A 24,503-nucleotide genomic window follows, 5' to 3' on the forward strand; every position below is an offset into this window, starting at 1 on the left:
AGCAAACAGAACTCCGGAGTAACTAGAAAATATGAAACCTATGGAAGCTGCAGACAGATAGGAGACATCCAGGAGAATCCAGCCAGTTAGCAATGGTAGTGAAAGCTGCAGACATGTTACTCAGGGACTGGAAACCACAGGTGTCTTGGAGACTGTGGACTGGAACTGTGCCCAGACATACTAAACATCATACTAGAAAGTCTTAATACCAAGAACCAGGTGTGTGTCTTGGGAGGCCTTGTACAGGCCTAGGAAATAAACACATGGAGCCGGGCTACTTATAAAACTCGAGGTGGAACAGAAGAAAGTCTAGCGGACCGCAGTGAGGGAACCAAAGTACGGATCCAAGCCAGGATAAAATACAGCACTTTTATGTCTTGTCTGTAAAAAATGTAAGGCGCCCGTGAATTTTTTGAAGCTGAAGAAACTTATACAAATTGTTTTCACTGTCATTGACGCGCCCCCAGGGCAGTGGGGTGCTCGGCAGCCGGGCCTCTGTGGATGCCGATGGGGGATATCACGGTGACTGGCCCGGTCCGTGGCCCAGGGCTGTCACCCAAAAGGGGGGATTATTTATAGGGGATTTGTAAAGTGTTTGTGACGCCACCTGTGGACTGCGGAGCAGTCCTCTGAGGCAGATGTTAGGGCAGCTTATGATGGAACGGCTCTCCACAGGTGTTGCGGGCCTCAAGGCAGCGTGGGGTAATGGATGGTGGTACAAGGGAGAGACGGCCAGGGCGGTTCTGAAAGAAATGACGGACACTCACACGGGGGTTCGCTTCGGTACCTTTACTGGTCTTGATGCAGGTATGGTCCAGGGTACTCGGTACGCAGGGTGCACTTCTGGACTCTCCCCAGTGAGCGGGTATAGGGCCTCCTGATCCGTTGCTTCCACTTGCTAAGCTTCTGACCTGCCTGGAGCTAGGCCTGGCTTAATTAATGTCTCTCTTTCTCTTTTGCACCTGCTGACCTGGTGGTAGGGCTTTCTCCTGGAGATCACTTTCCCTGGACGCTGGGCCCTCCGTGACTCCTAGCACTGTTACTGTAGTCAGCGTTGGTTGACCTGGGACTTGTAGTCCTCCAGGTATCCGGTGGTCCCTACTGGGGGTAAAGGGTCCCTGTAGGCGCAGACCCGGTGTCCGGTGTATACTTCGGGGTGAGCCTGGTACGCTCCTCTGCCACCTCAACTCCTCTCTCCTTTCCTCCTCTCTCCTTTCGCCTTCGGCCACACTCGGGGCCCTCACTAGGCTTCAGTGCATGCTGTAGGCCTCAACTTGCCTCACACAGCAGCCTGCGTGCTGCTCTCTCACTGAGCGCACTAAACTCTAAACTAGACTGAGCTGCCTGGCTCCACCCTCCCTATATACAGTACAGACCAAAGTTTGGACACACCTTCTCATTTAAAGATTTTTCTGTATTTTCATGACTATGAAAATTGTACATTCACACTGAAGGCATCAAAACTATGAATTAACATATCTGGAATTATATACTTAACAAAAAAAGTGTGAAACAACTGAAAATATGTCTTATATTCTAGGTTCTTCAAAGTAGCCACCTTTTGCTTTGATGACTGCTTTGCACACTCTTGGCTTGTAGCCCAAGAGAGGCATGTAGGCAGAGTAGTACCTATCAGATGGGAGGTCACCTTGCAGCGGTTGATGGACACACATAAATTGGCCAATTTATGCGCTAAGAACCTCTGTTTTTTGTAAGTAAGGGTCATTGAGTAATAACACAGTTTAAATCAAACGTTTTTATTGTCTTTATGTATTTTGGCCATAATGGAGTGCTGCTGCGCTTTCTTTTTATATATCTTATTCAGTTTCTGCAGCTTGCACCTGTTCACATTAGGATTTGCTGGTCAGTTCTGTTTACACACATATATATATATATATATATATATATATATATATACAGTACAGACCAAAAGTTTGGACACACCTTCTCATTTAAAGATTTTTCTGTATTTTCATGACTATGAAAATTGTACATTCACACTGAAGGCATCAAAACTATGAATTAACACATGTGGAATTATATACTTGTAACATCCCTGGCGGCGTGCTTGCATGGCTTACCATCTCCCACCATGCAAGACCGCAATCTTACCTATCAGGCCAGGCTGCACACTTTGCTCCAGTACCTGCTGTTTGTATGTCTCTTGTCTGCTGGCTTAGGGCGGCAGCGCTGTTGCTTCCTGATTCTTAAAGCTACAGTGTGCGCAGTCCTAATGCGTCCCCAGCCTATTGCTGTGAGTCACTGGATACTTAAACCCCCTCCACCCAGTAGGAGGTGCCTAAGCAACACTTTCATTCAGTGTGTGCAGTGCAACTGAGTTGCCAGGTCCTGTCCTGTATCTAGTCTGTTTCTGTCACCCTGGGGGCTGTATACCCAGGCCTGTTACCTGTACGTGTGACTTCTAGTCAGTTTCCGCCACCCTAGGGGCTGAGTTCCCAGGCTTGTTCCTGTATCTTGTTCCTGGTTCAGATCCTGTCTGAACAGTGTCCTAGTCCGTTACCTGTTTGTCTCTATGTCTGTACCTTCCCCTTTTCCTGCAGTATCTGAACCTGCACCTAACTCCAACTCGTTGTCTCTGTACTTCTGTTTGTGAGTTTTGTGTCCACTTGCTACTTCATTGCAAGTACCTTGTGTATATCTGGTTCTGCTCGTTCTGTTTCCCTGCCTCCGTATCTAACTCCTGTGTTCCAGCAATCTTCTTGTGTTTTCCAGTCTGTACCATGTGAACAGAGCCCTGTCCTGTCTACCACATCTGCGGGTTTTGCTCTGCTCTGCTTGTCTACCGCATCTGCAGGTTTTGCTCTGCTCTGCTTGTGTACTGCATCTACGGGTTTTGCTCTGCTCTGCTTGTCTACCACATCTGCGGGTTTTGCTCCGCTCTGCTTGTCTACCGCACCTGCGGATTTTGCTCTGCTCTGCTTGTCTACCGCATCTGCGGGTTTTGCTCTGTTCTGCTTGTCTACCGCATCTGCGGGTTTTGCTCTGCTCTGCTTGTCTACCACATCTGCGGGTTTTGCTCTGCTCTGCTTGTCTTCCGCACCTGCGGGTTTTGCTCTGCTCTGCTTGTCTACCGCATCTGCGGGTTTTGCTCTGCTCTGCTGGTCTACCGCATCTGCAGGTTTTGCTCTGCTCTGCTTGTTTACCGCATCTGCGGGTTTTGCTCTGCTCTGCTTGTCTACCGCATCTGCGGGTTTTGCTCTGCTCTGCTTGTCTACCGCATCTGCGGGTTTTGCTCTGCTCTGCTTGTCTACCGCATCTGCGGGTTTTGCTCTGCTCTGCTTGTCTACCGCACCTGCGGGTTTTGCTCTGCTTGTGTACCGCACCTGCGGGTTTTGCTCTGCTCTGCTTGTCTACCGCATCTGCGGGTTTTGCTCTGCTCTGCTTGTCTACCGCACCTGCGGGTTTTGCTCTGCTCTGCTTGTCTACCGCATCTGTGGGTTTTGCTCTGCTCTGCTTGTCTACCGCACCTGCGGCTCTGTTCCTGTGTCCCAGTCTGTACTGGTCCCTATCCTGCCTGCGTTCCTACATGCGAGTACCCGCCTGTCTGCATGCCAGCCATGCCTGCCAGCGCCCACCTGTCTGCATGCCAGCCGTGCCTGTCAGCACCCACCTGTCTGCATACCAGCCGTGCCTGCCAATACCCACCTATCTGCATACCAGCCGTGCCTGCCAGTATCCACCTGTCTGTATGCCAGCCTAACCTGCCTGTTCCTGCATTCCCCGGTGTGGGTCAACAGCTGTGACCGGGGTCTGACCTGGAGTAGCACCTGGTCCCTCTGCTCGGTTCCTCCCTGGTTCACGGAGTCGACTGAGCCGCCGTGTGACCTTGTTCGGACCGAGTTGATACTTAGTTACGCCCCTCCAGGCACTCCTCGGTTCATGGTACAGTGGGATCACTAATCATGCTCACGCCAGTCAGTCCGGGCGTGTGCGTAACAGTTTGCTCAGGCCATGGTTCCCATTGAGCCTCACGGCCCTTCACTCTCAGAGACATTTGAATCCTTGTCTGGCGAATACGTGCACCAAGGAAAAATTTCTTCTCAAGCTGAGGTCAAGGCGATTTACGCACCTGCCCAAATGGAGCTATCAGCACTCGTTCCTGCGGATCCACCACGGTATTATGGGGACCCAAAACAAAGCCATGCATTTGTGGAGGAATGCATGCTACATTTCAAATTTTATGCTCACTATTTTCCCACTGATCTGGTTAAAGTAGCATTTCTGATTTCCTACCTAGCGGGTAATGCCTTGAAATGGATCACCCCCCTATGGGAAGCATGGGAGCCTATTGTCTTGGACCTGCAGGCCTTCCTGGTGGCCTTTCTAATGGTCTTTGATGACCCTAATCCTGAAGCTTCTGCTAATATCTTGGAACAGCCCCGATGGGTACTGTGTGTAGGTAGCCTACCAGTTCTCCAGCCTGAAGAGACTGCTGCCCACACAGAATGCACACAGGATGACAATGTTCCACAGAATACTTCTCTTCCCAACCTCAAGAGGCAGTCCAGACGTGCAAGGCGTAGAGGTAAACCGTCACGCCAGGTTCTGTCCTCCCAAAGACCTACTGTTCCCCAGCCTGTAGAGGCAGCTATCCGCACAGAATCCATGAAGGATGACTATGTTCGTCAGGCAAAGCAGAGGCCAGAACTCAGTCACAAAATCGGATTGCGGTCCCGCTGTGGTTGTTTGGGACCCCCTGACGGTCTTTGTCTAGCGAAGGTTGGAGAATCTCAAGACATTAGGCCTGTAGGAGAGGCTGCCCTTGGCGTTAGTGTTTCCTCTCCACAGATGACCATGACTGTCTCCGTGGTAAGTGAAGGCCTCGGATTAACCGGAAGTTTCTGGCTTAAAGCCTTGAAGACTCAGTGTCTGATTCCCGCCCGACAACTCCAGAAGCCGGTTTGGGCATTGTCAGCGGAAGGATGAGCCCTACTCAGAAACAGTCAAAATATATCTGTACAAATTAAGCTCCAGATTGGAGCATTACACCTGAAGAAGTTCACATTTCAGGTGCTGTCTGGTTTACCCACAGGTCGTCCAGAGCCGAGAGATCTAGTGCCTGCTCAGGTCTGGAGATCCTGCATGGTGTTTCCTGGGGGACTGCTGAGGTGCAAGGGGTGTTCAGTCCCCATATCTTCAGGACAGTCAGCAGTTTCTCCTTCTTCTTCACCAGATTCGCTAGTCGCTGACTCGCTGTGTGCTGAAGTCTCCGAAGGAAGGGAAGCGGAGGCATTGTCCCCACACAGTCTCGACGATTGTACCAATGATCTGGCTTTAGGTACCGCCCCGCCTCGCAGACGTGTCATCTCAGAAACCAGACTGAAGCTGGTCCCTAAGCGAGGATCCTCCATCTCTAACAAATCTGGCAATAAGTCCATCAAGGCGGTGGCTACTTCCAATTCTCGGCACCCCTCCAACCAGGCGGAGGACCTCCAGTTGCCTCCTGAATCCTCCGGGGTGCTATCTGATAACAAATGGAGAGAGACTTTTCTGCACCCTGTACCTGGTACTTCGCCCACTTCATCCAGTAAGCTTGGCAAAGTGTACGTCAAGGCGGTGGTTACCCCCGAGTCTCTGCACCCCTCCAACCAGGCGGAGGACTTCCAGTTGTCTCCTGAATCCTCCGGGGTGCTACCTGATAACAAATGGAGAGAGACTTTTCTGCACCCTGTACCTGGTACTTCGCCCACTTCATCCAGTAAGCTTGGAAAGTGTACGTCAAAGCAGTGGATAACCCCGAGTCTCTGCACCCCTCCAACCTGGTGGAGGACCTCCAGTTGTCCCGTGAATCCTTTGGGGTACTACCCGATATTAACAAATGGAGAGAGACTTTCCTGTGTCCGGTTCCTGGTACTTCACCCACTTCATCTGTTGCTGAGGATGGCTCAATGGGAGGAAGCAGCCTAGTCACCAAGATGGTGAGACCAGTTGCGTTCCCTCTAGTGGACAGAAGAGGTAATCTTCTTGAAGAGAAGGATCGTCCTCCAAATTCTCTGTAGGAAATCCTTGCAGGCCTGAAGAAGATGGGGTGTAAAGGGGGGGTACTGTAACATCTCTGGCGGCGTGATTGCATGGCTTACCATCTCCCACCATGCAAGACCGCAATCTTACCTATCAGGCCAGGCTGCACACTTTGCTCCAGTACCTGCTGTTTGTATGTCTCTTGTCTGCTGGCTTAGGGCGGCGGCGCTGTTGCTTCCTGATTCTTAAAGCTACAGTGTGCGCAGTCCTAATGCGTCCCCAGCCTATTGCTGTGAGTCACTGGATACTTAAACCCCCTCCACCCAGTAGGAGGTGCCTGAGCAACACTTTCATTCAGTGTGTGCTGTGCAACTGAGTTGCCAGGTCCTGTCCTGTATCTAGTCTGTTTCTGCCACCCTGGGGGCTGTATACCCAGGCCTTTTACCTGTACCTGTGACTTCTAGTCAGCTTCCGCCACCCTGGGGGCTGAGTTCCCAGGCTCGTTCCTGTATCTTGTTCCTGGTTCAGATCCTGTCTGAACAGTGTCCTAGTCCGTTACCTGTTTGTCTCTATGTCTGTACCTTCCCCTTTTCCTGCAGTATCTGAACCTGCACCTAACTCCAACTCGTTGTCTCTGTACTTCTGTTTGTGAGTTTTGTGTCCACTCGCTACTTCATTGCAAGTACCTTGTGTGTATGTGGTTCTGCTCATTCTGTTTCCCTGCCTCCGTATCTAACTCCTGTGTTACAGCTATCTTCTTGTGTTTTCCAGTCTGTACCATGTGAACAGAGCCCTGTACTGTCTACCGCATCTGCGGGTTTTGCTCTGCTCTGCTTGTCTACCGTATTTGAGGGTTTTGCTCTGCTTTGCTTGTCTACCGCATCTGCGGGTTTTGCTCTGCTCTGCTTGTCTACCGCATCTACGGGTTTTGCTCTGCTCTGCTTGTCTACCGCATCTACGGGTTTTGCTCTGCTCTGCTTGTCTACTGCATCTGCGGGTTTTGCTCTGCTCTGCTTGTTTACCGCATCTGCAGGTTTTGCTCTGCTTGTCTACCGCATCTGCGAGTTTTTCTCTGCTCTGCTTGTCTACCGCATCTGCGGGTTTGGCTCTGCTTTGCTTGTCTACCGCATCTGCGGGTTTTGCTCTGCTCTGCTAGTCTACCGCATCTGCGGGTTTTGCTCTGCTCTGCTAGTCTACCGCACCTGCGGCTCTGTTCCTGTGTCCCAGTCTGTACTGGTCCCTATCCTGCCTGCGTTCCTACCTGCCAGTACCAGCCTGTCTGCATGCCAGCCGTGCCTGCCAGTGCCCACCTGTCTGCATGCCAGCCTTGCCTGTCAGCGCCCACCTGTCTGCATATTAGCCGTGCCTGCCAATACCCACATGTCTGCATACCAGCCGTGCCTGCCAGTATCCACCGGTCTGTATGCCAGCCTAACCTGCCTGATCTTGCATTCCCCGGTGTGGGTCAACAGCTGTGACCGGGGTCTGACCTGGAGAAGCCCCTGGTCCCTCGGCTCGGTTCCTCCCTGGTTCACGGAGTCGACTGAGTCGCAGTGTGACCTTGGTCGGACCGAGTTGATACTTAGTTACGCCCCTCCAGGCACTCCTCGGTTCATGGCACAGTGGGATCACTAATCATGCTCACGCCAGTCAGTCCGGGCGTGTGCGTAACAATGCTTAACAAAAAAGTGTGAAACAACTGAATATATGTCTCATATTCTAGGTTCTTCAAAGTAGCCACCTTTTGCTTTGATGACTGCTTTGCACACTCTTGGCATTCTCTTGATGAGCTTCAAGTGGTAGTCACCGGAAATGGTCTTCCAACAATCTTGAAGGAGTTCCCAGAAGGCATACTGAACCAGCATGGCTACCACAGCATCTTGCAGCGGCATGCTATTCCATCCGGTTTGCGTTTAGTTGGACCATCATTTATTTTTCAACAGGACAATGACCCCAAACACACCTCCAGGCTGTGTAAGGGCTATTTGACCAAGAGGGAGAGTGATGGGGTGCTACGCCAGATGACCTGGCCTCCACAGTCACCAGACATGAACCCAATCGAGATGGTTTGGGGTGAGCTGGACCGCAGAGTGAAGGCAAAAGGACCAACAAGTGCTAAGCATCTCTGGGAACTCCTTCAAGATTTTTGGAAGACCATTTCCGGTGGCTACGTCTTGAAGCTCATCTAGAGAATGCCAAGAGTGTGCAAAGCAGTCATCAAAGCAAAAAGTGGCTACTTTGAAGAACCTAGAATATAAGACATATTTTCAGTGGTTTCACACTTTTTTGTTAAGTATATAATTCCACGTGTTAATTCATAGTTTTGATGCCTTCAGTGTGAATGTACAATTTTCATAGTCATGAAAATACAGAAAAATCTTTAAATGAGAAGGTGTGTCCAAACTTTTGGTCTGTACTGTATCTATATATATATCTCATGTACACGCTAGAGGCAGAGCTGTGAGTATAACATGTACACGCTAGAGGCAGAGCTGTGTGTATAACATGTACACGCTAGAGGAAGAGCTGTGTGTATAACATGTACACGCTAGAGGCAGAGCTGTGAGTATAACATGTACACGCTAGAGGCAGAGCTGTGTGTATAACATGTACACGCTAGAGGCAGAGCTGTGTGTATAACATGTACACGCTAGAGGCAGAGCTGTGAGTATAACATGTACACGCTAGAGGCAGAGCTGTGTGTATAACATGTACACGCTAGAGGCAGAGCTGTGTGTATAACATGTACACGCTAGAGGCAGAACTGTGTGTATAACATGTACACGCTGTAGGCAGAGCTGTGAGTATAACATGTACACGCTAGAGGCAGAGCTGTGAGTATAACATGTACACGCTAGAGGCAGAGCTGTGTGTATAACATGTACACGCTAGAGGCAGAGCTGTGTGTATAACATGTACACGCTAGAGGCAGAGCTGTGTGCATAACATGTACACGCTAGAGGCAGAGCTGTGTGTATAACATGTACACGCTAGAGGCAGAGCTGTGTGTATAACATGTACACGCTAGAGGCAGAGCTGTGTGTATGACATGTACACGCTAGAGGCAGAGCTGTGTGTATAACATGTACACGCTAGAGGCAGAGCTGTGTGTATGACATGTACACGCTAGAGGCAGAGCTGTGTGTATAACATGTACACGCTAGAGGCAGAACTGTGTGTATGACATGTACACGCTAGAGGCAGAGCTGTGAGTATAACATGTACACGCTAGAGGCAGAGCTGTGAGTATAACATGTACACGCTAGAGGCAGAGCTGTGTGTATAACATGTACACGCTAGAGGCAGAGCTGTGAGTATAAAATGTACACGCTAGAGGCAGAGCTGTGTGTATGACATGTACACTCTAGAGGCAGAGCTGTGTGTATAACATGTACACGCTAGAGGCAGAGCTGTGTGTATGACATGTACACGCTAGAGGCAGAGCTGTGTGTATGACATGTACACGCTAGAGGCAGAGCTGTGTGTATGACATGTACACGCTAGAGGCAGAGCTGTGAGTATAACATGTACACGCTAGAGGCAGAGCTGTGAGTATAACATGTACACGCTAGAGGCAGAGCTGTGTGTATAACATGTACACGCTAGAGGCAGAGCTGTGAGTATAAAATGTACACGCTAGAGGCAGAGCTGTGTGTATGACATGTACACTCTAGAGGCAGAGCTGTGTGTATAACATGTACACGCTAGAGGCAGAGCTGTGTGTATGACATGTACACGCTAGAGGCAGAGCTGTGTGTATGACATGTACACGCTAGAGGCAGAGCTGTGTGTATAACATGTACACGCTAGAGGCAGAGCTGTGTGTATGACATGTACACGCTAGAGGCAGAGCTGTGTGTATGACATGTACACGCTAGAGGCAGAGCTGTGTGTATGACATGTACACGCTAGAGGCAGAGCTGTGTGTATGACATGTACACGCTAGAGGCAGAGCTGTGTGTATGACATGTACACGCTAGAGGCAGAGCTGTGTGTATAACATGCACACGCTAGAGGCAGAGCTGTGAGTATGACATGTACACGCTAGAGGCAGAGCTGTGTGTATGACATGTACACTCTAGAGGCAGAGCTGTGTGTATAACATGTACACGCTAGAGGCAGAGCTGTGAGTATAACATGTACACGCTAGAGGCAGAGCTGTGTGTATAACACGTACACGCTAGAGGCAGAGCTGTGTGTATAACATGTACACGCTAGAGGCAGAGCTGTGTGTATAACATGTACACGCTAGAGGCAGAGCTGTGTGTATAACATGTACACGCTAGAGGCAGAGCTGTGTGTATAACATGTACACGATAGAGGCAGAGCTGTGTGTATAACATGTACACGTTAGAGGCAGAGCTGTGTGTATAACATGTACACGCTAGAGGCAGAGCTGTGAGTATAACATGTACACGCTAGAGGCAGAGCTGTGTGTATGACATGTACACGCTAGAGGCAGAGCTGTGAGTATAACATGTACACGCTAGAGGCAGAGCTGTGTGTATAACATGTACACGCTAGAGGCAGAGCTGTGAGTATAACATGTACACGCTAGAGGCAGAGCTGTGTGTATAACATGTACACGCTAGAGGCAGAGCTGTGAGTATAACATGTACACGCTAGAGGCAGAGCTGTGAGTATAACATGTACACGCTAGAGGCAGAGCTGTGTGTATAACATGTACACGCTAGAGGCAGAGCTGTGAGTATAACATGTACACGCTAGAGGCAGGGCTGTGTGTATAACATGTACACGCTAGAGGCAGGGCTGTGAGTATAACATGTACACGCTAGAGGCAGAGCTGTGTGTATAACATGTACACGCTAGAGGCAGAGCTGTGTGTATAACATGTACACGCTAGAGGCAGAGCTGTGTGTATAACATGTACACGCTAGAGGCAGAGCTGTGAGTATAACATGTACACGCTAGAGGCAGAGCTGTGTGTATAACATGTACACGCTAGAGGCAGAGCTGTGTGTATAACATGTACACGCTAGAGGCAGAGCTGTGTGTATAACATGTACACGCTAGAGGCAGAGCTGTGTGTATAACATGTACACGCTAGAGGCAGAGCTGTGTGTATAACATGTACACGCTAGAGGCAGAGCTGTGTGTATGACATGTACACGCTAGAGGCAGAGCTGTGTGTATAACATGTACACGCTAGAGGCAGAGCTGTGAGTATAACATGTACACGCTAGAGGCAGAGCTGTGAGTATAACATGTACACGCTAGAGGCAGAGCTTTGAGTATAACATGTACACGCTAGAGGCAGAGCTGTGTGTATAACATGTACACGCTAGAGGCAGAGCTGTGAGTATAACATGTACACGCTAGAGGCAGAGCTGTGAGTATAACATGTACACGCTAGAGGCAGAGCTGTGTGTATAACATGTACACGCTAGAGGCAGAGCTGTGTGTATGACATGTACACGCTAGAGGCAGAGCTGTGTGTATAACATGTACACGCTAGAGGCAGAGCTGTGTGTATAACATGTACACGCTAGAGGCAGAGCTGTGAGTATGACATGTACACGCTAGAGGCAGAGCTGTGTGTATGACATGTACACGCTAGAGGCAGAGCTGTGTGTATGACATGTACACGCTAGAGGCAGAGCTGTGTGTATGACATGTACACGCTAGAGGCAGAGCTGTGTGTATGACATGTACACGCTAGAGGCAGAGCTGTGTGTATAACATGTACACGCTAGAGGCAGAGCTGTGTGTATAACATGTACACGCCAGAGGCAGAGCTGTGTGTATGACATGTACACGCCAGAGGCAGAGCTGTGTGTATGACATGTACACGCTAGAGGCAGAGCTGTGTGTATAACATGTACACGCTAGAGGCAGAGCTGTGTGTATGACATGTACACGCTAGAGGCAGAGCTGTGTGTATAACATGTACACGCTAGAGGCAGAGCTGTGAGTATAACATGTACACGCTAGAGGCAGAGCTGTGAGTATAACATGTACACGCTAGAGGCAGAGCTGTGTGTATAACATGTACACGCTAGAGGCAGAGCTGTGTGTATAACATGTACACGCTAGAGGCAGAGCTGTGAGTATAACATGTACACGCTAGAGGCAGAGCTGTGTGTATAACATGTACACGCTAGAGGCAGAGCTGTGAGTATAACATGTACACGCTAGAGGCAGAGCTGTGTGTATAACATGTACACGCTAGAGGCAGAGCTGTGTGTATGACATGTACACGCTAGAGGCAGAGCTGTGAGTATAACATGTACACGCTAGAGGCAGAGCTGTGTGTATAACATGTACACGCTAGAGGCAGAGCTGTGTGTATAACATGTACACGCTAGAGGCAGAGCTGTGTGTATAACATGTACACGCTAGAGGCAGAGCTGTGTGTATGACATGTACACGCTAGAGGCAGAGCTGTGTGTATGACATGTACACGCTAGAGGCAGAGCTGTGTGTATAACATGTACACGCTAGAGGCAGAGCTGTGAGTATAACATGTACACGCTAGAGGCAGAGCTGTGTGTATGACATGTACACGCTAGAGGCAGAGCTGTGTGTATAACATGTACACGCTAGAGGCAGAGCTGTGAGTATAACATGTACACGCTAGAGGCAGAGCTGTGTGTATAACATGTACACGCTAGAGGCAGAGCTGTGTGTATAACATGTACACGCTAGAGGCAGAGCTGTGTGTATAACATGTACACGCTAGAGGCAGAGCTGTGTGTATTACATGTACACGCTAGAGGCAGAGCTGTGTGTATAACATGTACACGCTAGAGGCAGAGCTGTGTGTATAACATGTACACGCTAGAGGCAGAGCTGTGTGTATGACATGTACACGCTAGAGGCAGAGCTGTGAGTATAACATGTACACGCTAGAGGCAGAGCTGTGTGTATAACATGTACACGCTAGAGGCAGAGCTGTGAGTATAACATGTACACGCTAGAGGCAGAGCTGTGTGTATAACATGTACACGCTAGAGGCAGAGCTGTGTGTATGACATGTACACGCTAGAGGCAGAGCTGTGAGTATAACATGTACACGCTAGAGGCAGAGCTGTGTGTATAACATGTACACGCTAGAGGCAGAGCTGTGAGTATAACATGTACACGCGAGAGGCAGAGCTGTGTGTATAACATGTACACGCTAGAGGCAGAGCTGTGTGTATGACATGTACACGCTAGAGGCAGAGCTGTGTGTATGACATGTACACGCTAGAGGCAGAGCTGTGAGTATAACATGTACACGCTAGAGGCAGAGCTGTGTGTATGACATGTACACGCTAGAGGCAGATCTGTGTGTATAACATGTACACGCTAGAGGCAGAGCTGTGTGTATGACATGTACACGCTAGAGGCAGAGCTGTGTGTATAACATGTACACGCTAGAGGCAGAGCTGTGAGTATAACATGTACACGCTAGAGGCAGAGCTGTGAGTATAACATGTACACGCTAGAGGCAGAGCTGTGTGTATAACATGTACACGCTAGAGGCCGAGCTGTGTGTATAACATGTACACGCTAGAGGCAGAGCTGTGAGTATAACATGTACACGCTAGTGGCAGAGCTGTGAGTATAACATGTACACGCTAGAGGCAGAGCTGTGTGTATAACATGTACACGCTAGAGGCAGAGCTGTGTGTATGACATGTACACGCTAGAGGCAGAGCTGTGAGTATAACATGTACACGCTAGAGGCAGAGCTGTGTGTATAACATGTACACGCTAGAGGCAGAGCTGTGTGTATAACATGTACACGCTAGAGGCAGAGCTGTGTGTATGACATGTACACGCTAGAGGCAGAGCTGTGTGTATGACATGTACACGCTATAGGCAGAGCTGTGTGTATGACATGTACACGCTAGAGGCAGAGCTGTGTGTATAACATGTACACGCTAGAGGCAGAGCTGTGAGTATAACATGTACACGCTAGAGGCAGAGCTGTGTGTATGACATGTACACGCTAGAGGCAGAGCTGTGTGTATAACATGTACACGCTAGAGGCAGAGCTGTGAGTATAACATGTACACGCTAGAGGCAGAGCTGTGTGTATAACATGTACACGCTAGAGGCAGAGCTGTGTGTATAACATGTACACGCTAGAGGCAGAGCTGTGTGTAAAACATGTACACGCTAGAGGCAGAGCTGTGTGTATAACATGTACACGCTAGAGGCAGAGCTGTGTGTATAACATGTACACGCTAGAGGCAGAGCTGTGTGTATGACATGTACACGCTAGAGGCAGAGCTGTGTGTATAACATGTACACGCTAGAGGCAGAGCTGTGTGTATGACATGTACACGCTAGAGGCAGAGCTGTGTGTATAACATGTACACGCTAGAGGCAGAGCTGTGTGTATGACATGTACACGCTAGAGGCAGAGCTGTGTGTATAACATGTACACGCTAGAGGCAGATCTGTGTGTATAACATGTACACGCTAGAGGCAGAGCTGTGTGTATGACATGTACACGCTAGAGGCAGAGCTGTGAGTATAACATGTACACGCTAGAGGCAGAGCTGTGTGTATGACATGTACACGCTAGAGGCAGAGCTGTGTGTATAACATGTACACGCTAGAGGCAGAGCTGTGAGTATAACATGTACACGCTAGAGGCAGAGCTGTGTGTATAACATGTACACGCTAGAGGCAGAGCTGTGTGTATAACATGTACACGCTAGAGGCAGAGCTGTGTGTATAACATGTACACGCTAGAGGCAGAGCTGTGAGTATAACATGTACACGCTAGAGGCAGATCTGTGTGTATGACATGTACACGCTAGAGGCAGAGCTGTGTGTATGACATGTACACGCTAGAGGCAGAGCTGTGAGTATAACATGTACACGCTAGAGGCAGAGCTGTGTGTATAACATGTACACGCTAGAGGCAGAGCTGTGTGTATAACATGTACACGCTAGAGGCAGAGCTGTGTGTATAACATGTACACGCTAGAGGCAGAGCTGTGTGTATAACATGTACACGCTAGAGGCAGAGCTGTGTGTATAACATGTACACGCTAGAGGCAGAGCTGTGTGTATAACATGTACACGCTAGAGGCAGAGCTGTGTGTATAACATGTACACGCTAGAGGCAGAGCTGTGTGTATAACATGTACACGCTAGAGGCAGAGCTGTGTGTATGACATGTACACGCTAGAGGCAGAGCTGTGTGTATAACATGTACACGCTAGAGGCAGAGCTGTGTGTATGACATGTACACGCTAGAGGCAGAGCTGTGTGTATAACATGTACACGCTAGAGGCAGATCTGTGTGTATAACATGTACACGCTAGAGGCAGAGCTGTGTGTATGACATGTACACGCTAGAAGCAGAGCTGTGAGTATAACATGTACACGCTAGAGGCAGAGCTGTGTGTATGACATGTACACGCTATAGGCAGAGCTGTGTGTATGACATATACACGCTAGAGGCAGAGCTGTGTGTATAACATGTACACGCTAGAGGCAGAGCTGTGAGTATAACATGTACACGCTAGAGGCAGAGCTGTGTGTATGACATGTACACGCTAGAGGCAGAGCTGTGTGTATAACATGTACACGCTAGAGGCAGAGCTGTGAGTATAACATGTACACGCTAGAGGCAGAGCTGTGTGTATAACATGTACACGCTAGAGGCAGAGCTGTGTGTATAACATGTACACGCTAGAGGCAGAGCTGTGTGTATGACATGTACACGCTAGAGGCAGAGCTGTGTGTATAACATGTACACGCTAGAGGCAGAGCTGTGTGTATGACATGTACACGCTAGAGGCAGAGCTGTGTGTATGACATGTACACGCTAGAGGCAGAGCTGTGTGTATGACATGTACACGCTAGAGGCAGAGCTGTGTGTATGACATGTACACGCTAGAGGCAGAGCTGTGTGTATGACATGTACACGCTAGAGGCAGAGCTGTGAGTATAACATGTACACGCTAGAGGCAGAGCTGTGTGTATAACATGTACACGCTAGAGGCAGAGCTGTGAGTATAACATGTACACGCTAGAGGCAGAGCTGTGTGTATAACATGTACACGCTAGAGGCAGAGCTGTGTGTATAACATGTACACGCTAGAGGCAGAGCTGTGTGTATGACATGTACACGCTAGAGGCAGAGCTGTGTGTATAACATGTACACGCTAGAGGCAGAGCTGTGTGTATGACATGTACACGCTAGAGGCAGAGCTGTGTGTATAACATGTACACGCTAGAGGCAGATCTGTGTGTATAACATGTACACGCTAGAGGCAGAGCTGTGTGTATGACATGTACACGCTAGAGGCAGAGCTGTGAGTATAACATGTACACGCTAGAGGCAGAGCTGTGTGTATGACATGTACACGCTAGAGGCAGAGCTGTGTGTATAACATGTACACGCTAGAGGCAGAGCTGTGAGTATAACATGTACACGCTAGAGGCAGAGCTGTGTGTATAACATGTACACGCTAGAGGCAGAGCTGTGTGTATAACATGTACACGCTAGAGGCAGAGCTGTGTGTATAACATGTACACGCTAGAGGCAGAGCTGTGAGTATAACATGTACACGCTAGAGGCAGAGCTGTGTGTATGACATGTACACGCTAGAGGCAGAGCTGTGTGTATGACATGTACACGCTAGAGGCAGAGCTGTGAGTATAACATGTACACGCTAGAGGCAGAGCTGTGTGTATAACATGTACACGCTAGAGGCAGAGCTGTGTGTATAACATGTACACGCTAGAGGCAGAGCTGTGTGTATAACATGTACACGCTAGAGGCAGAGCTGTGTGTATAACATGTACACGCTAGAGGCAGAGCTGTGTGTATAACATGTACACGCTAGAGGCAGAGCTGTGTGTATAACATGTACACGCTAGAGGCAGAGCTGTGTGTATAACATGTACACGCTAGAGGCAGAGCTGTGTGTATAACATGTACACGCTAGAGGCAGAGCTGTGTGTATGACATGTACACGCTAGAGGCAGAGCTGTGTGTATAACATGTACACGCTAGAGGCAGAGCTGTGTGTATGACATGTACACGCTAGAGGCAGAGCTGTGTGTATAACATGTACACGCTAGAGGCAGATCTGTGTGTATAACATGTACACGCTAGAGGCAGAGCTGTGTGTATGACATGTACACGCTAGAAGCAGAGCTGTGAGTATAACATGTACACGCTAGAGGCAGAGCTGTGTGTATGACATGTACACGCTATAGGCAGAGCTGTGTGTATGACATGTACACGCTAGAGGCAGAGCTGTGTGTATAACATGTACACGCTAGAGGCAGAGCTGTGAGTATAACATGTACACGCTAGAGGCAGAGCTGTGTGTATGACATGTACACGCTAGAGGCAGAGCTGTGAGTATAACATGTACACGCTAGAGGCAGAGCTGTGTGTATGACATGTACACGCTAGAGGCAGAGCTGTGTGTATAACATGTACACGCTAGAGGCAGAGCTGTGAGTATAACATGTACACGCTAGAGGCAGAGCTGTGTGTATAACATGTACACGCTAGAGGCAGATCTGTGTGTATAACATGTACACGCTAGAGGCAGAGCTGTGTGTATAACATGTACACGCTAGAGGCAGAGCTGTGTGTATAACATGTACACGCTAGAGGCAGAGCTGTGTGTATGACATGTACACGCTATAGGCAGAGCTGTGTGTATGACATGTACACGCTAGAGGCAGAGCTGTGTGTATAACATGTACACGCTAGAGGCAGAGCTGTGAGTATAACATGTACACGCTATAGGCAGAGCTGTGTGTATGACATGTACACGCTAGAGGCAGAGCTGTGAGTATAACATGTACACGCTAGAGGCAGAGCTGTGAGTATAACATGTACACGCTAGAGGCAGAGCTGTGTGTATGACATGTACACGCTAGAGGCAGAGCTGTGTGTATAACATGTACACGCTAGAGGCAGAGCTGTGAGTATAACATGTACACGCTAGAGGCAGAGCTGTGTGTATAACATGTACACGCTAGAGGCAGAGCTGTGTGTATAACATGTACACGCTAGAGGCAGAGCTGTGTGTATGACATGTACACGCTAGAGGCAGAGCTGTGTGTATAACATGTACACGCTAGAGGCAGAGCTGTGTGTATGACATGTACACGCTAGAGGCAGAGCTGTGTGTATGACATGTACACGCTAGAGGCAGAGCTGTGTGTATGACATGTACACGCTAGAGGCAGAGCTGTGTGTATGACATGTACACGCTAGAGGCAGAGCTGTGAGTATAACATGTACACGCTAGAGGCAGAGCTGTGTGTATAACATGTACACGCTAGAGGCAGAGCTGTGAGTATAACATGTACACGCTAGAGGCAGAGCTGTGTGTATAACATGTACACGCTAGAGGCAGAGCTGTGTGTATAACATGTACACGCTAGAGGCAGAGCTGTGAGTATAACATGTACACGCTAGAGGCAGAGCTGTGAGTATAACATGTACACGCTAGAGGCAGAGCTGTGTGTATGACATGTACACGCTAGAGGCAGAGCTGTGTGTATAACATGTACACGCTAGAGGCAGAGCTGTGTGTATAACATGTACACGCTAGAGGCAGAGCTGTGAGTATAACATGTACACGCTAGAGGCAGAGCTGTGTGTATAACATGTACACGCTAGAGGCAGAGCTGTGTGTATAACATGTACACGCTAGAGGCAGAGCTGTGTGTATGACATGTACACGCTAGAGGCAGAGCTGTGTGTATGACATGTACACGCTAGAGGCAGAGCTGTGTGTATGACATGTACACGCTAGAGGCAGAGCTGTGTGTATAACATGTACACGCTAGAGGCAGAGCTGTGAGTATAACATGTACACACTAGAGGCACCAATACATACACAGCTCTGCCTTTGCAGACCGCACACTCAGAGTCGGAGCTATTCAAGTTCTCTACAGCTAATATTTCTCAGGATGACGCCCAGCTCCTGACTCCTCCCCCACTCGTGACTGGTCACGTGGTCCTGACATCATGAAAGGTCCTTTCGCTCATTAGGATCTGCTGTGAGAAGTTCCTCTGCAGGTGGGTGGCGGGTAGAGGATGTGTGTAGTGAGGACGGCTCGGTTATAACGCTACAACGGCAGCGGTTTATGTGACTGCAGATGCCCAGTGTAGTGTGAGGGGCGCTGAGGTGGTAGCACTACAAGTCTCAGACCACACAGCTGCCATGTGCCCTCTCCAGCCCGGATCTATAGATAGCCTCTCTCCGTTCACAGGCAGCAGTGCAGGGCTGGTGGCAGGGGGCTGTCCTCCTCTCCTCACACTGTGCACAGCTGTGAGGCAGTTTGTAGCTTTGATTCTTTTTATTGATCACGTTTAGCGCTGTCAGTCCAAGAGGTTAATAATCCGGAATAGTTAAATTAAAGGAGCGGTACTCGGGAGAATATCTACTGTATATGTGCAGCGTTATGGGGTAACTAAAGGAAAAGTGTGAACTAGCCGTCCTGCCGCGGAGTCTGTCCGTGGGCTCCAGCCACAGCTTCCCCACACTGATCAGAGGTGACGGATCTCCTGTAAATCTCTGGCCCTCTCATAGTTTGTCTATTCATTGTGTATAAAATCCATGTATGTATGTTCACACAGTGGCTTGAAAAAGTATTCGCCCCCTTGGCATTTTTCGTGTTTTGCTACCTTTTGTAAAGCACATGCCTTCAACTGTGAGCATTTGATTTTTCTTTGTATTGTGAAGCAAACAACAAATAGGTCAAAATAACTGAAAACTTCAGTGTGCATAACTATTCACTCCTCTAAAGTCAGTACTTTGTAGAGCCTCCTTTTGTGGCTATTACAGCTGCAAGTCGCTTTCGATAAGTCTGAGCTTTCCACATCTTGCCACTGGGATTTTTGCCCATTCCTCAAGGGAAACTGCTCCAGCTCCTTGAAGTTAGATTGCTGTTCACCAGAGGAAACAATCTTCACGTCTGACCACAGATTCTCAATTGGATTAAGGTCTGGGCTTTGACTAGGCCACTCCAAACATCTACACATTTCCCCTTAAACCACTGGAGTGTTGCTTTAACAATATGCTTTGGGTCATTGTCTTGTTGGAAGGTGAACCTCCATCCCATTCTCAAATCACTGACAGACTGAATCAGGTTTTGCTCAAGAATATCCCTGTATTTCGCACCATCCATCTTCCCCTCAACTCGAACCATTTTCCCTGCCGCCGGGAATCATCCCCACAGCATGATGCTGCCACCACCATGTTTCACTGTGGGGATGGTGTTCTTGGAGTGATGAGCTGTGTTGGTTTGGTGCCAGACCTAGCATTTATTACCTTGGCAAAATACCTTGGCCAAAAAGTTCCATTTTGGTCTCATCTGACAACAGCACCTTCCGCCATACATTTGGGGAGTATCCCACATGTCTATTGGCAAACTCAAAATCAGCCTTACAACTTTTGTGTAAGTAAAGGCTTTTTTCTGCCCACTCTTATAAAGGCCACCTATGGAGTGTGTGGGTTATTGTGGTCATATGGACAGATACATCAGTCTCTGCATGGGAACTCTGCAGCTCCTTCAGGGTTACCTTTGGTCTCAGTGCTGCCTCTTCGCCCTGGCTGAGAGTTTTGGTCGGCGGCCCTCTCTTGCAGGTTTGTTGTGGTACCATGTTCTTTCCATTTGATAATGGATTTGATGGTGCTCTGGGGGATCATCAGAGATTGGGATTTTTTTTTTTTTTTTTTTTTTTATATAACCTAACCCTGACATGTACTTCTCAACAACTTTGTCCTTGACTTGTTTGGAGATCTCCTTGGTCTTCATGGTGTTGTTTTGGTTAGCGGTGCCTCTTGCTTAATGGTGTTGCAGCCTCTGTGGCCTTTCAGGAAAGGTGTGTGTATACTGACAGGCCATGTGACACTTAGATTGCACACAGGTGCTGCACTTCTTCTCACTAAGCATGTGACCTATGAAGGGAATTTCTTGCACCAGAATTTTTTAGGGGCTTCATAGCAAATGGGGTGAATACATATGCACATACCAATTTTTAGCTATTTGATGCCTATATTTCTCACTTCACTAACTTAAAATTATTTAGCGCTGATGCATCACACACAAATCTGACTACAAAAGTATTTAAACATCGGTTGTAATGTAACAAAGTAGGTAAAAAAAAAAAAAGAGGCCAAGGGGGTGAATACTTTCGTAAGCCACTGTATATGTAGTGTGAGTGAATTAATATACTCCCGTACCGCTGCTCTCTTTGGGATCCAGCGCTGTTCTTCTCCTTCCCCCAGTGACATCACCGTTCTGCAGACTCTCCGGCTCACTCTATTTGTGAACTGGAAGTTTCCTTTATGAGGTAAGTATATGGGGCCTGGGTCTGATGCTCCATAGACTTGCATTGTAAAAGCCACTTCTGGATCAGGCAGAGCTCAGTGTGACCTGGAGAGTCTGCAGAGCGGTGACGTCGCTGAGAAGAGGAGAAGAACGACGCTGGACACCGAAAAGAGCAGCGGTACAGGAGTATATTAATGCTCACACTACATGTGTATATATACACATATAAAATGAATAAAGAACTTAATTATTGTGCACCTTAAGAAGGGCCCACAAGTTCTCAATAGGGTTTAGGTCAGGTGAGGATGGGGCCATGTCATTATTCTTTAACCTTTTAAGGCCTTTACTGGCAGCCACGCAGTTGAGGCTTCTATGTATGTGATGGAGAATTGTCTGCATAAATATCATGGTTTTCTTGAAAGATGCAGACTTGTTCCTGTAACACTGCATGGAGAAAGTGTCTTCTAAAGACTAGCAGTAGACTTGGCAATTGATTTGAGTCCATCTTGAACTCCAAGTTCACAGTAACTCCTTTCTTTAATAATACCAGCACACAGCAGTACCCACCTCCACCCTGCAAGCATCTGAGTTGCTGTGCCGGTTACTTATCCAGCCATGGGCCCATCAGTCTGGTCCATCAAGAGTCACTCTCATCTCATCAGTCCATAAAACCTTTGAAAAATCTGTCTTCAGATATTTCTTGGCCCAATCTTGACATTTCAACTTTTGTGTCTTGACCTTACCTCGGCCATGTCTCTGAGCACTGAACACCTTATCCTTATGGGCTCTCTAGGGAAGTTGCAGCTCTGGAATATGACAGCACTGGAGGATAATGATTTTTCAGAGTCAGTTAAATGTCTTTTTTGGCCCATTTTGCCTAAGGAAAACAAGCTGTCTAATAATTGTGCACACATTGATAAAGGGAGTTGTATCCTTAAGCCGCACACTCTTTCATTACACAAATACACCTCACCTGATCTGACTCAATAATACAGCTCAGAGTTGGAAAATCTGCATACAAATTATATGGTCAAAATACTCACTTGCCTAATTTTGTACACAGTGTAGCTTCATGATGCCTAATGTCGTCGCCCCCTCCGATCTCTTACTGATGACCTATGGATAGGTCATCAATATACTGTGAGTGTACAACCCCTTTACTATCAGAGCCCTAAATATATTCAGACCCTCTATTTTGAAGGTGTTACCTACTACTGGACAACTACTTTTGAATTGCCCCCAAGGTGCATCATAAAAGAAGAGAAATATACTTTCCTCTGTGACCAGCACCAATAGTAACATAGTTTGTAAAGCCGAATAAAGACTTGCGTCCATCAAGTTCGACCTGTTAGTTCTGTAATTGCTAAAGTTGATCCAGAGGAGGGCAAAAACCCCAAATGATTTAGCCAATCTTCACCTGAGGAAAAATTCCCTCCCGACTTTGAAACCAGCAGTCAGAATAAATCCCTGTATCAACCTACTGTTTTATTTTTAAGTATATGCAGAAATCTGCCTGGTATCTAGAAATGCATCCAGTCCCCGCTTGAACTGGTGTAGTGAATCCGACATTACCGTCTCCTCACTCAGTGAATTCCATATTCTCACTGCTCTTACCGTAAAGAACCCCTTCCTATGCTGGTGCTGAAACCTTTTCTCTTCCAGTCTTTAGTGAATGCCCTCTTGTTACCGTAATATCCCTCCTTTTGAACAAATCCCGGGCAAGCTCTCTATACTGTCCCCTAACATATTTGTACACATTTATTATGTCCCCCCTCAACCTTCTCTTTTCCAGGCTGAATAGTCCTAGTTTTGCCAACCTCTCTGGGTATTGCAGTCCCTCCATTCCCTTTATTAATTTTGTTGCCCTCCTTTGTACCTTTTCAAGCTCATTTATATCCTTTCTATATATTGGGGCCCATAACTGAGCACAGTATTCCAAGTGTGGTCTGACCAGTGCTTTGTACAGTGGAAGAACAATGTTCTCATCCTTTGCAGCTATACCTCTTCTGATACATCCCATTACCCTGTTTGCCCTTACAGCAGCGGCCTGACTTTGGGCACTCCAATTTAGTTTGCTATCAATCAAGATGCCCAAGTCTTTCTCCATCTCTGAATTCCCCAATGATTTCCCATTCAGTGAGTACTGGTGATTTCCATTTTTTCCTTCCCATATGTATGACCTTACATTTCTTCTCGTTAAACCTCATTTGCCATTTAATACTCCACCTACCCAGCTTATCCAAATCCCTCTGTAGGTCTGCACTGTCCTCTTTTGTATTAATTGTTTTACATAACTTTGTGTCATCTGCAAATATTGATATTTTACTATTTATCCCGTTGACTGTCGTTAATAAAGATATTAAATGACATTGGGCCTAGTACAGACCCCTGTGGTACCCCACTAGTGACGCTTACCCATTCTGAGTATATTCCATTTATAACCACCCTCTGCCTTCTATCCCTTAGCCAGTTTGCTACCCACTTGCAAACATTTTCCCCCAGCCCCATCATTCTCATTTTGTATACCAACCTATTATGTGGCACGCTATCGAACGCTTTTGAGAAGTCGAGATACACGACATCCACTGGTTCCCCCTGATCTACTCGAGAGCTAACCTCCTCGTAGAAGTCAATCAGGTTTGTTTGGCAGGAGCGATTCCTCATGAATCCATGTTGGTTCGGGATTAAAAGATTATTAGCATCAAGATGCTCCGTAATTGCCTCTTTAATGAAGCTTTCAAAAATTTTGCCCACAACAGACGTCAGACTCACCGGCCGATAGTTTCCGGCGTCACTTTTCGCTCCCTTTTTGAATATTGGCACTACATTCGCCTGTCGCCAATCAAGTGGTACAGACCCAGTCTCAACAGAGTCCTTAAATATAAGATATAACGGTCTGTCTATCACATTACTTAGTTCCCTTAGTACCCGTGGGTGTATGCCATCAGGTCCTGGTGATTTGTTTATTTTAATGTTACTGAGGCGTTTCTGTACCCCAGCTTGGGTTAGATTAGTCATACTTAGTGAAGGATTAAGCTTGTCACTTCTCATTTCTCCTGTTAGTTCTATTTCCTTTGTGAAAGTTGTCGAAAAAAAATGATTTAATAGATTAGCTTTATCCTCATCTTTCTCTATGATTTTGCCTTCCTCACTTTTTATCGGTCCAATATTATCCGATTTAATCCTTTTACTATTTATATACGTAAAGAACAGTTTGGGATTTGATCTACTTTCCCTAGCAATAC

The 24,503-nt window shown here is 47.8% G+C and overlaps 1 protein-coding gene across 3 annotated transcripts in view; it reads left to right on the top strand.

The window, feature by feature from the left end:
• Positions 1–18,881: 18,881 nt before the first annotated feature.
• ESD (esterase D) overlaps positions 18,882–24,503 on the top strand; it is a 39,770-nt gene continuing 34,148 nt past the window's right edge. The window contains exon 1 of one of the 3 annotated variants that reach the window (XM_073670272.1): positions 18,882–19,000. The gene's annotated coding sequence lies outside the window, so the exon portion shown is untranslated. Of the gene's footprint in view, positions 19,001–19,113; positions 19,478–24,503 lie in introns of those variants that run through there. The other 2 variants (XM_073670275.1, XM_073670273.1) reach the window with 2 other exon arrangements.

Source organism: Phyllobates terribilis, unplaced genomic scaffold (assembly GCF_046119375.1).
Source record: "Phyllobates terribilis strain yellow unplaced genomic scaffold, ASM4611937v1 Scaffold_2__4_contigs__length_985480577, whole genome shotgun sequence".
Classification (NCBI taxonomy): Eukaryota; Metazoa; Chordata; class Amphibia; order Anura; family Dendrobatidae; genus Phyllobates; species Phyllobates terribilis.